Genomic DNA, 13,595 nt, shown 5'->3' on the forward strand with positions numbered 1-13,595 from the left:
AGTATCGGAGGGTATGAACCATAGACAAGTTGGAATACAGTAGATATTACACCAATATGAATTTAGAATGAGTTCACAACAGTACCTAAGTGGTGATTTATTTTCTTATACTAACGGAGCTTACGAATTTTTTGTTAAGTTTTGTGTTGTGAAGTTTTCAAGTTTTGGGTAAGGATTCGATGGACTATGGATTAAGGAGTGATAAGAGCCTAAGCTTGGGGATTCCCAAGGCACCCCAAGGTAATATTCAAGGACAAACAAGAGCCTAAGCTTGGGGATGCCCCGGATGGCATCCCCTCTTTCGTCTCGGTTCATCGGTAACTTTACTTGGAGCTATATTTTTATTCACCACATGATATGTGTTTTGCTTGGAGCGTCATTTTATTTTCTTTTGTTTTGCTTGCTGTTTGAATAAAATACCAAGATCTGAAATTCTTAAATGTTAGAGAGTCTTCACATAGTTACATAATTATTCAACTACTCTTTGATCTTCACTTATATCTTTCGGAGTAGTTTGTCATTTGCTCTAGTGCTTGACTTACATCCTTTTAGAGCACGGCGGTGGTTTTATTTTGAAGAAATAGATGAACTCTCGTGCTTCACTTATATTATTTTGAGAGTCTTAAACAGCATGGTAATTTGCTTTGGTTATGAATTTAGTCCTAAAATGATGGGCATCCAAGAGGGATATAATAAAAACTTTCATATAAAGTGCATTGAATACTATGAGAAGTTTGATTCTTTATGATTGTTTTGAGATATGGAGATGGTGATATTAGAGTCATGCTAGTAGAGTAGTTGTGAATTTGAGAGATACTTGTGTTAAAGTTTGTGATTCCTGTAGCATGCACGTATGGTGAACCGTTATGTGATGAAGTCGGAGCATGATTTATTTACTGATTGTCCTCCTTATGGGTGGCGGTCGGGGACGAGCGATGGTCTTTTCCTACCAATCTATCCCCCTAGGAGCATGTGCGTAGTACTTCGTTTCGATAACTAATACATTTTTGCAATAAGTATGTGAGTTCTTTATGACTAATGTTGAGTCCATGGATTATATGCACTCTCATCCTTCCACCATTGCTAGCCTCTCTAATACCGCACACTTTTCGCCGGTATCATACACCCACCATATACCTTCCTCAAAACAGCAACCATACCTACCTATTATGGCATTTCCATAGCCATTCCGAGATATATTGCCATGCAACTTACCACCGTTCCGTTTATTATGACACGCTTCATCATTGTCATATTGCTTTGCATGATAATGTAGTTGACATTGTATTTGTGGCAAAGCCACCTTTCATAATTCTTTCATACATGTCACTCATGAGTCATTGCACATCCCGGTACACCGCCGGAGGCATTCATATAGAGTCATATTTTGTTCTAAGTATCGAGTTGTAATTCTTGAGTTGTAAGTAAATAAAAGTGTGATGATCATCATTATTAGAGCATTGTCCCAGTGAGGAAAGGATGATGGAGACTATGATTCCCCCAGAAGTCGGGATGAGACTCCGGACTAAAAAAAAGAGGCCATAAAAAATAGAGAAAAGGCCCAAATAAAAAAACAAAATGAGAGAAAAAGAGAGAAGGGGTAATGCTACTATCCTTTTACCACACTTGTGCTTCAAAGTAGCACCATGATCTTCATGATAGAGAATCTGCTATGTTGTCACTTTCATATACTAGTGGGAATCTTTCATTATAGAACTTGGCTTGTATATTCCAATGATGGGCTTCCTCAAAATGCCCTAGGTCTTCGTGAGCAAGCGAGTTGGATGCACACCCACTTAGTTTCTTTTTGAGCTTTCATACACTATAGCTCTAGTGCACCCGTTGCATGGCAATCCCTACTCACTCACATTGATATCTATTGATGGGCATCTCCATAGCCCGTTGATACGCCTAGTTGATGTGAGACTATCTTCTCTTTTTTTGTCTTGTCCACAACCACCATTCTATTTCACCTATAGTGCTATGTCCATGGCTCACGCTCATGTATTGCGTGAAGATTGAAAAAGTTTGAGAACATCAAAAGTATGAAACAATTGCTTGGCTTCTCATCGGGGTTGTGCATGATTTAATATTTTGTGTGATGAAGATAGAGCATAGCCAGACTATATGATTTTGTAGGGATAGCTTGCTTTGGCCATGTTATTTTCAGAAGACATGATTGCTTTGTTAGTATGCTTGAAGTATTATTGTTTTCATGTCAATATTAAACTTTTATCTTGAATCTTATGGGTCTGAATATTCTTGCCACAATAAAGAAAATTACATTGAGAATTATGTTAGGTAGCATTCCACATCAAAAATTCTGTTTTTATCATTTACCTACTCGAGGACGAGCAGGAATTAAGCATGGGGATGCTGATACGTCTCCAACGTATCTATAATTTTTTATTGTTCCATGCTATTATATTATCTGTTTTGGAGGTTTATGGGCTTTATTTTACACTTTTATATTATTTTTGGGACTAACCTATTAACCCAGAGCCCAGTGCCAGTTCCTTTTTTTCCCTTGTTTCAGTGTTTCGAAGAAAAGGAATATCAAACGGAGTCCAAACGGAATGGAACCTTCGGGAGAGTTATTTTTGGAACGGAAGCAATCCAGGAGACTTGGAGTGTACGTCAAGGAAGCAACGAGGTGGCCATGAGGCAGGGAGGCGCGCCTGCCCCCTGGGCGCGCGCCCACCCTCGTGGGCCCCTCGTGGCTCCCCTGACTTACTTCTTTCGCCTATATATGTCCATATACCAACATCGAGGAACAGAATAGATCGGGAGTTCCACCGCCGCAAGCCTCTGTAGCCACGAAAAACCAATCGGGACCCTGTTCCGGCACCCTGCCGGAGGGGGATCCCTCACCGGTGGCCATCTTCATCATCCGGGCGATCTCCATGACAAGGAGGGAGTAGTTCACCCTCGGGGCTGAGGGTATGTACCAGTAGTTATGTGTTTGATCGCTCTCTCTCTCTCGTGTTCTTGAGGTGATACGTTCTTGATGTATCGCGAGCTTTGCTATTATAGTTGGATCTTATGATGTTTCTCCCCCTCTTCTCTCTTGTAATGGATTGAGTTTTCCCTTTGAAGTTATCTTATCGGATTGAGTCTTTAAGGATTTGAGAACACTTGATGTATGTCTTGCCGTGCTTATCTGTGGTGACAATGGGATATCACGTGATCCACTTGATGTATGTTTTGGTGATCAACTTGCGGGTTCCGCCCATGAACCTATGCATAGGGATTGGCACACGTTTTCGTCTTGACTCTCCAGTAGAAACTTTGGGGCACTCTTTGAAGTTCTTTGTGTTGGTTGAATAGATGAATCTGAGATTGTGTGATGCATATCGTATAATCATACCCACGTATACTTGAGGTGACACTGGAGTATCTAGGTGACATTAGGGTTTTGGTTGATTTGTGTCTTAAGGTGTTATTCTAGTACGAACTCTGTGATGGATCGAACGGAAAGAATAGCTTCATGTTATTTTACTACGGACTCTTGAATAGATCGATCAGAAAGGATAACTTTGAGGTGGTTTCGTACCCTACCATAATCTCTTCGTTTGTTCTCCGCCATTAGTGACTTTGGAGTGACTCTTTGTTGCATGTTGAGGGATAGTTATATGATCCAATCATGAGGAGGTGTGCAGTACCCTGCATAGATGTCTTCAGGTATCTCAAAAACATTGTTGACTTCCAATTTCTTCCCTCCCTTCTGAGGTTTCTTGCTTTCAGCCATTTTCTTCAGCTGAGGATTATGAACGATTGAATTCTCTTAAGAGGTATGCAACTTTTCTTTGAGGAACGCTGCAAATGAGTTAAGTTGATGTGAACCTAGTGATTCAGCAGCGGACATGTGTACCTGTGAATAGAGTATAGGTGCGAAGAATTTGGAGAGGTAATATGCATTCTCAGAAGTTTTTGCAAAAAGAACAAGTTTGAGGAATTTGACCAGATGTGTCTTGAGGAATTTCACTAAGCGTTCTTTGACTTTGGTTCCAGAGTTGTATAGAACGAAAATCCACACAATTGAGGAATCTTGAAGAAAAAATGTTGCTTAGGGAAACAGATCAAGAACTGATGTTTGTGTGAGGTGTTTAGAGTGTGAAGATTGAAGAATAAACACCTTTTGAAGATTTGTAGAAATCAAAGGAATCAACAAGGGCAGTAAAAATGACTTTTAATTACCCTTGACGAAGAACACGACGAACTATGAATAGTAGGTTTGAAGCTCGTCGGTTCAGATCTTCCACGCCCTAAATTGGCAGAGAAGACAGCTACGGCGGCGGCGGAGAGAAGATATCCACGGCCGGCGCGAGTACGAAGGCGACGAGGTCGAGGCAGCGAAGCTCTTCGTCACCGGCGACGATGGAAGTAGCGGCGGCGCTAGGTTTTGAGAGCTCGAGCGAGGGAGTGAGGTCGAGCGGAGTAAAAACAGTCTGAGGAGGGTGAGGGGTATTTGTAGCCGAGGTGAAAAACCGCTCTCCCGAGGAAAATGGACGAACGTGCCCCTGACCCTTCTCATTCGTGCGACATGTGTCACCCACGTACAGAGAGGTGGAGATCGTGTGAGATCATGGGTGAATAAGATAATCATAAAATGGGATGTGGATGGTTTAAGCGGCAACAGCCGAAAATTCGGATACGACAATTTTAATGTTTCGTTCGGAATTTCTTCAGCTGACAAGGACACAATGAAGATTTTCAATGAGTTTCAAATAGAACGCACATGAAGAATTTGTGAATAGACTGGGTTGAGTTTAGCATAGAGGGGGAAGGGTCCGATCACATTCACTTAGTAGAAATAACAACTTGAAGAAATAGCAATAAGTGAATGTTGTAGAGGACTTAAACTCAAATATATATATATAGCCAATGAAGAAAAACGACAGAAACGGTGAAGACATTGCAAAGATGAAGAAAATGAACAACAAAGGAATTTCAAAAATGAAGAAAAACTCAAATTGAAGATTTTCAACTTTTGTTGGTGGCTTGACCCACCGTATAAGAATGCTGATTTCAGACGCCGCGTACAATTGTCGTAGGGTTCTGAGAATCAAATTCTTCGTTAATTTCTTCACACTTAGAGGGTTAGTCTTCATTGGTTGAAGAAAAACATTACTTCGTGTGTTGCACATCTAAGTCATCAATTTTGCATAAGTGTTAGGATGTGTGTTCTTTTCAGAGGACATTCGAAGATTCTAAGATATTTAGCTCACACCGCAACTTGCTAAATCTCTTCTCATCCAAGGGCTTTGTGAAGATATCGGCTAGTAGTTCTTCAGTCTTCACGTGCTCGATAGAGATGTCGCCCTTCAACTCATGATCACGAAGAAAATGATGACGAATCTGAATGTGCTTTGTCTTCGAGTGCCGAACTGGGTTATGAGCAATCTTGATGGCACTCTCATTGTCACAGTAGAGTGGCACATTCTTCATGTTGATGCCGTAGTCCTTGAGGGTTTGCTTCATCCATAGCAATTGAGCACAGCATGAATCAACATCAATGTACTCAGGTTCAGCAGTAGACAGTGATACGCAGTTCTATTTCTTTGAGGACCAATAGACCAAAGATCGTCCGAGGAAATGGCATGTGCCTGATGTTGACTTGCGGTCCACATGAGCACCAGCATAGTCAGAGTCTGAATATCCAATGAGGTCAAAAGTCGAGCCCTTGGGATACCATAATCCAAGTGTTGGACTGTGAGCTAGATATCGAAGAATATGCTTCACGGCCTTATGGTGTGATTCCTTCGGTGTAGCTTGAAACCGGGCGCACATGCAAACACTAAGCATAATATCTGGCCTAGATGCACATAAATACAATAAAGAACCAATCATGGAGCGGTATACCTTTTGATCGAAGTCAATACCATTTCCATCAGTGCAAAGATGGCCATTTGTGGGCATAGGGATATTGACGCCTTTGCAGTCTTGCATGCCGAATTTCCTCAATACATCCTTGAGGTATTTCTCCTGAGATATGAATATGCCATTGCGCTGTTGACGAATTTGAAGACCTAAGAAGAATTTCAATTCTCCCATCATAGACATTTCCTATTCCTCCCTCATCATATAACCAAATTCGTTAGTGTAACGTTGGTCAGTACAGCCAAAGATAATATCATCAACATATATTTGGCACACAAACAATTCACCATCATAGGTTTTAGTGAAAAGAGTTGGATCAAGTGAACCGGGTTTGAAGCCTTTCTTCATTAGGAATTCCTTCAAAGTATCATACCACGCCCGAGGGGCCTGCTTGAGGCCAAAGAGGGCCTTATTGAGTCTGTAGACTTGGTCAGGATGCTTTGGATCTTCAAAACCTAGGGGTTGAGCAACATATACTTCTTCCTCAAGCTTACCATTGAGGAATGCACTTTTCACATCCATTTGATATAAGATGATGTCATGATGGTTAGCATAAGCAAGTAATATGCGAATAGCCTCAAGTCTAGCAACAGGTGCAAAAGTTTCATCGAAATCAATTCCTTCAACCTGTGTGTAGCCTTGAGCTACAAGCCGTGGCTTATTCCTCACCACAAGGCCATTTTCATCTTGCTTGTTGTGGTAGATCCACTTAGTGCCGATGATATTGTGCTTGCGAGGGTCTGGTCACTTGACAAGTTCCCAGACATTGTTGAGCTCGAGCTGATGTAATTCCTCTTGCATAGCTTGAATCCACTCAGGCTCCAGAAATGCTTCATCTACCTTAGTGGGCTCTGTGATAGAGACGAAAGCGAAGTGCCCACAAAAGTTATACAAATGTGAAGCTTTTGAGCGTGTGAGAGGACCTGGTGCGTTGATGTTGCTGATGATTTTCTCAGTCTGCACTTCATTTGCAATGCGAGGATGAGCGGGTTGGCGACGAGGAATTGGATCAGCATTTTCTTCAGAGCCATTTTCCTCAGGTGCACCAGCATGATGTTCTTCACAATCTGGAATGACTTCTTCAGCAGATTCTTCGGTAGGAATGACATCCTCAGTAGCCTTGAACTTGATGGTTTCCTCAGGTGACTTTTCATCTAGCACAGGAGGTAGGTGCTCTCTTTGTGAGCCATTAGTTTCATCGAACCGCACATCTACAGTTTCAACAACCTTGTGGTGAACGTTGTTGAAGACTCTGTAGGTGTGCGAGTCCTTTCCGTAACCAAGCATAAAACCTTCATGTGCTTTCGGTGCAAATTTAGAATTGTGATGAGGATCTCTAATCCAACATTTAACACCGAAGACTTTGAAATAACTCACATTGGGTTTCTTGTCAGTGAGGAGTTCATATGCAGTCTTCTTGAAGAATTTGTGAAGATATACCCTGTTGATGATGTGGCACGTAGTATCAATTGCCTCAGTCCAGAAATGACGAGGCGTCTTGTATTCATCAAGCATAGTGCGAGCCATCTCAACAAGAGTCCTGTTCTTGCGCTCCACGACGCCATTCTGCTGAGTAGTATAAGGAGCAGATAACTCATGAGTAATACCAAGTTCATCAAGATAGTCATCAAGACCAGTATTCTTGAACTCAGTTCCATTGTCACTTCTGATGTGCTTGATCTTCACACCAAAGTTGGTTGAAGCCCTCGAGGAAAATCCTTTGAAGACTTCCTGCACTTCACGTTTGTAAGTGACGATATGTACCCATGTGTAACGAGAGTAATCATCAACAATAACAAAGCCATATAGAGATGCTTCATTAGTGAATGCAGAATAATGATTAGGACCAAAGAGATCCATGTGAAGCAATTCAAACGATCGAGTGGTAGTAATGATAGTCTTCGCTGGATGCTTGGCCTTGGTCACCTTTCCAACTTCACAGGCTCCGCACAAGTGATCCTTGAGGAATTTGACATTCTCAATGCCAATGACATGCTTCTTCTTTGCGAGCGTGTGCAAGTTCCTCATGCCAGCATGACCAAGTCGTCGATGCCATAGCCAGCCTTCTGAAGCTTTTGCAAGTAGACATATGGCAGGTTGTGGTCCTATAGAGAAATCAACAATATACAGATCTCCTCTCCTAAAGCCATCAAAGACTTTGGAATTGTCAGCTTCCATGATCACAACACAACGATACTTGCCAAAGATAACAACCATATCAAGATCACAAAGCATTGAGACTGACATGAGGTTGAATCCTAAGGACTCGACAAGCATGACTTTGTCCATGTGTTGATCCTTTGAGGTCGCAACCTTACCTAGACCCAATACCTTGCTTTTTCCTTTGTCAGCGTAGGTGATATGCTTCAGATGCGATGGAGATAAGGGAGCGTCCATCAATAGATTCTTGTCACCAGTCATGTGATTTGTACATCCACTATCGAGGACCCACTCAGTAGCTTTGGGTTGATCATCCTACAGATGAATTAGTGCAGCTTACGAACTCATATACTTCATCAGTGAAGAATATGACATCAAATTCATCAGATCAATTTGATCAAGCAATTGAACAGATAAGGCAGTATGAGGATGTGAGAAATGAAAGTTCATTTCTTCATGATTAGCTTGCGTCCTTTCAAGCATATTCAGGTCTCCAGCAAATTCTTCAGACGTTTGAGTGCGTCTGGAGACCTGACCCTGCATAAGAGATTAGTTATTTTTCTTCACCACCCACATCTGAAGGGGTGGCAAAGAGTTCATCATTCTGCGAGCTCCATAAGATAATGGTGGCATAGAAGCCAGTCGACTTCGTTTCACATAAGAGGAGTTAGGGTAAGCATATGAATAAGCAGAGAAATTCTCCGAGGACTTATGAACATAATGGTTTGAAAAATAATGCACATATTCGTTGCCCTTAGATCTTTCCTGCGAAACAGAAGTGTTATCACGATGATGTTCATATGAGGATTTTGATCCTTTTGAGGAATTTGATCCACGTGAGGAATTTGGCCGTATGAGGACTTGGATCCATATGAAAAATTTGATCCATATGAAGAATTTGATCTGGGGTTCCTATTCCTCACAGGTGGTGTCATGAGGACATTCACCTGAAGACTTTCAAGGCATCTTTTGGGAACCCAGATTTTCTTCATAGGAGAACCGTTCCTACAGTTAGTGCCAACATATCTAGCAAATACTTCAGCATTCTGATTTTTGAACAACTTATAGTTTGAGTCAAATGACTCATCAGAAGAATGAGGAGATTCACATGTAAAGCCACATAAAGTAGATGGATCTACTGGAGGTCCCTTCGCAGCAACCCATGAGGTTTTGGGATACTGCTCAGGCTTCCAGTATGTTCCATCTACATTGAGTTTCCTCTCAAAGGCAATACCCTCTTTCCTAGGGTTCCTGTTGAGGATCTGCTTTTTAAGCACATCACAAAGAGCCTGATGCCCTTTGAGGCTTTTGTACATGCCTGTCATATACAATTCCTTCAGCCATGCATTGTCAGTGATACTAGCAATATCCTTAGATGAGGAATTAGTGATAGCAGAGACAGATGAAGAATTTGTAGCAATAGAAGCATTTGAACATTCAGGTGAAGAATTAGCAGATTCACGTTCATTGCACTTCAAACATGTAACATCCCAAATTTTCAATTTGGAATGTTTTACAATTATTAGCTAAGCATCTATGCATTTTGATTGAAATTGAGTGGTATTTGAAAATTTTCAGAGGCATTTGAGTTTTATTTGAATTTGGATTCAACTTGGCATTTGAAATTTATTTCAAATATCCCTAACAAATACTTGTTTAAAAGTATGAGAGGAGCAAACATGACACTCCAAAAAAATGTCATAAGAAAATATTGCCAAAAGGTTTGAATTCAAATTCAAATTTTATTTGGAATTTGCAGAAAATGTTTTTTTAGTTACTGTTTTGCCTCTGGAAAAATGTTCACGTTGTAGGATTTATTTTTTCTGATTTTGTTGATACATATATGTCCTATATAAAAATAATATAGTTTTCTCTTATTTTAGTTTTTTCTCTCTGCCTTAATTCAAAAAAAAAAGGAAAAGTCCCCCCGAGCTGGCCAGGCCAACGGTTCAGCCAGCGATGCCGCAGCCCAGCCAGCGACCGAGCCGGGCTGCCCCAGCGCCCGACGCCCGAACCCTCTCCCCTCGGTCGACCGCTCGCCGCCTCCTCTCTCCCTCTCACTGACCCGCGGGGCCTGCTCCTTTCTTTCCCCTCCTCCACGCCTTGCCAAGCCGGAGCACAATCGGAGCACGCCCGTCACCGCGATCTTCCCGGGATCATGCTCCGAAGCCTTCCCCTCGCGCAAGTTTATGTCCTATAAATACCTACTACCCTCCTCTCTCGATCCCCCCTAAAACCCTACTCCAAAACCCACCACAGCCACCGCCATCGCCAAACGCATCTCGCCGCCGCCGCCTCGGTTCGCCGCCGCTTCTGCCACCGGTGAGCATCCCCCTTGCTTCCAAGCTACACCACCTGAACCCCCTCTTCGTTCCGCACCTATTTGACATCCTATCGTCACTCAGGAACCGCTGAAGCCGTCACCCCCGAGCTCGACCGCCGCTCGCCGGAGCTGCAGCTCACCAGGGAGCAGTCGCCCCGACCACCACCGTCGTCCCCGAGCCCCAACAACTCCACCACCGCCTCCGCCTCGCTCCGCCGCATCTCCCCGACGTCACCTCCGTCGCCCCGGACCACCGGAGCCCCTCCGCCACCGACGCCCGAGTCGCTGCCATCGTCTCCGTCCGTCGCCACCGCCAGCTGTAAGCCCGAGCCCCCCTCCACCGTTGGATCTCGCATGTACGGCTTAGATTAGATCCGCGAAGGGTTAGGTTATTTTCAATATATCGGTTTAGTTTACGGTTTTTTTCTAGTTCTAGTCAGTTTTATAGATCGGTTTATTCTGTTTATCCCGTAGACATATTAGCCTTTTAAACGCATGCGCGCTGTTTAGTTTCAGATCGCCCACTATTCGGCCGGTTAGCTCGTTTAGTTTTTTATAGTTTCTGTTTTTAAAACAGAATAGTTCTGATTTTGTAAAATCTATATCTCTTAGGTTATTTATTATTTTTAGTTGATTCTTTTTTTGTTAGTTTACAATTTTCCTTTAGTTTCTGTAGAAAATATTTTCGGCCATGTTTTAGTTTTTAAAAATTGTTTTTTATTAGTTTTCGTCAGATTAGTATTTCTGCTATAAATTGAGCTAGAATTAATATTTTTAGGTGATTCTTTTTGTCACTGCTTTGTTTTGACCTTGCCTAGCAGTAGGAATTTGTTTGGGTATTATTAGTCTTTATTAAAAATAGTTTTTACCCGAAATCAAGCTTTTCTAGTTTTTTTTAGCTTGCTGCTTTTCTGTTGTTCTAGTTATTTTAAAATTTTATTTTACCTTTGTTATAATTTATTTTAGATTAGTTTCTGTAGTTTTATAACGTGAACTTTTATTTACAGAAAAAATAAAATGTTTATTTTATTTATTTTCTTCTCTTGCTAGTTGTTGAAGTTCAATTGGTTTTCTTTGGTTTTGGTTTGATTGCTTATGCATGATTTATGTTAGCATGCTGTTATGTTAATGTGATTGCATGTTTGTATGCTTATATGATTATTGTTTTCTAGCTCTCGAAGACCGTCAGCCAGGCAAGTCATTTGATCATGTTTTACAATACCTATGATTTTGTTGCATTAGAATTATTCCTCCCCACCATGTATGCAGTAGGAGAATTTTAAGTTATGTTCTTGAGTAGTATCATGAGGTAGGTTGAACCCAACTCCCCTTATTACCATTGCCCGGGACGATGTAGTTTATTTTGCTATGCTCGTAGACGGGGTTGGTTGAGTAATTCATAAGGGGTGAGAGTCAAGATGATGAAAACCCCATGACTTCAAGCTCAAGATGGACTTCAAATTCACTACTGGGTGGAGGACGGTTGACGGGCACCCTGGAGCAACCAGCGGATCGATTAGCCGTGTCCCCGGTTACGGACATTTGATCCTCTGGAATTGGAGTATTTCGGAAATCTCAACACCAAACTTAATAAATAAATTGAGGGGTTATTTAATACTTGGGAATCGAGACATTGGTTGGCGGAACCATCTCATTAACAACCAACATTTTGTAGTAATTGCAAGCAAGTCCTTTGTGGTAGGGAAAAATTGGCTTTTTCGCAAAAACATAAAACTTAGAGCCCCATAGCCAAATTGTATATAGTGTTAGTAATTTTATTGTTGTTCTCTCTTCATGACTTGCCGGCATATTCAAAAATGCTGACCTACACGGCTGCAATGTCTTATGTTGCAGAGGAGTTTTCCGACCAGGAGTGAGGCTACGATCCACGCTTGGCGATTGCCCTATGGAGTCGGATGGACTCGCTATTCGTCTATGCTTCCGCAGCTTTATTTAGTTTATTTCTCATGAGTTGGCCTTTGGTCGAATTTATTATGATGTAATAAAGACTCGATATGAGAATCGTGTAATAAATTCAGGTGTGATTGAACTTTGAATCTTTTCATCAATGTACTGTGTGTGCCAGCATGTTCTTGGGATGGTACAGCTACATAGAGACTTGACCGATTTTGGGTCGGGTCGCTGCAGAGATGGTATTCAGAGCACACGCTGACAGTAGGACGTAACCCCTAGGATCCGAAAGCCATAGGAAGAAACTATTTTATTTTATGTCCTTATTATTCCTTAATTCTCCCCTGTTCATTTCTGACTTCCCTCCGATTTTCAACATTCTAGATGGCCGCCGAGTTCACCCCAGTTCTGCTACCGGAGTTTTGCCAGCCGGATGAGACGATGCTTTTCGGCAAGAAGCTGGTTCAAATCCGGAAGCTGAAGATTGCTCTGCCCTCAATCACTGGGAAGCCTACCAATGCACTTCTGACGGATACCCGCTACAGGATTAAGGTGCACATTCCAGGGAGGACCTTCGGAGGACATTCAGAACCTATCGACTTTGAGTTTACCACTTTCACTTGGATCCTCAGAAGAGACATGTCGATTTATCGTGCACTTGGACATCTCCGAGAAGAGTACAGGGCCGAGCTCGACCCATCAGACCTCGCCATGATTTCCCACAGAGCTAGGAATGGAGATATCATCCATACCGTGGAGGATGACTCAATTTTTCATATGTCCAAGACTTGGAGAGTCTCCTCAGGAACCAGGAAATCCAGACGCGCCGAAGCTCGAAGGTAGGTAAATTTGCGGGTTCAATTCCTGCTGGATGCACACGAACGGGAACATTCCATAAGTCTATTGGAACTGGCTCTCTATCCATGGAATCTCAGGAGGTTGTTGTTCCGTGAACTGGAACTGGAGGAGAAAGCACGTGCGGACTTCCTTGAACATGAAGAAGAAGGCAAGGATTTTATGGATAGAATCGAGGACCGGGATAAATATATTGCCACACTGGAGGAAAAGATGGACTTGGGAGAAGACCTTTTTCCGAGTGGAGATGATGGACCCCTCATGAGCAATGACCAGGATTATGAAGAGAGCTCCACCGAAGGAAGCCGCAAGAGGAGGCGCCGCACCAGAGGACGACGCACCAGAGGATGCCGCACCGGAGGACGCAAGGAAAATTGATGAAGACATTTAGTCGACCGCCATGTTATGTTATTTTATTTTTCGTCGATCAGTTAGGCCGTTATTTTTGATTAGTCGTGAGATTTTG

Source organism: Aegilops tauschii, chromosome 2 (assembly GCF_002575655.3).
Source record: "Aegilops tauschii subsp. strangulata cultivar AL8/78 chromosome 2, Aet v6.0, whole genome shotgun sequence".
Taxonomy (NCBI): Eukaryota; Viridiplantae; Streptophyta; class Magnoliopsida; order Poales; family Poaceae; genus Aegilops; species Aegilops tauschii.